Source organism: Octopus bimaculoides, chromosome 19, assembly GCF_001194135.2.
Source record: "Octopus bimaculoides isolate UCB-OBI-ISO-001 chromosome 19, ASM119413v2, whole genome shotgun sequence".
NCBI lineage: Eukaryota > Metazoa > Mollusca > Cephalopoda > Octopoda > Octopodidae > Octopus > Octopus bimaculoides.
This window is the reverse complement of record NC_068999.1, coordinates 19,839,149-19,839,843: the sequence shown is the minus strand read 5'-3', so window position 1 is coordinate 19,839,843 and position 695 is coordinate 19,839,149.

Below are 695 nucleotides of genomic sequence, written 5' to 3'. Positions count from 1 at the left end.
ATATATATATATATATATATATATATATATATATATAGATAACAAATATTTTTATTTCAAGTATTATCATTATATTTATTCCTTTATGTAAATTGCAAGAAGTCTGATAAACGTTAAATTGCTATGACATATTTTCTGATGTTACACACCGTGCCAAAATAAAATTTACAGACTTAACATTCATATGAAGGGCAACACTTGATTATATCTATATCTTTATCTCTATCTGTCTAACTATATAACTCCTTTTCTGTGTGTCAGTTTGTATGTATGTCTGATTCTCTCCCTTATATCTCTGTCTGTTTCTCGCTCTCACTCTGTATATAGATATTAAGCACCTCATATTTCGTTCTTTCGAAACTATTGACATTGAGAGCGACCTAGTTTAACATTCTTCTTATATGTTTCACATGTAAGAGCTACAAGCACTACTTCACTTGCTATGCGTGGTTTTCTACGTTGGACAATTTTATATCACAAACCTCAATTCTATAGTGGCATTTAATTTCCATTTTCATGTCCGGTCATTCCTGACATCGCTGTTTTCCATCCGTTAAGAGCTTTTTCTATAATGGTATATCTCATGATATATGCAAACATGAATCATATAAGTATATATATATATATATATATATATATATATATGTATACCACACACATATATTCATCTATAAGTACATACCTATGGTAATATA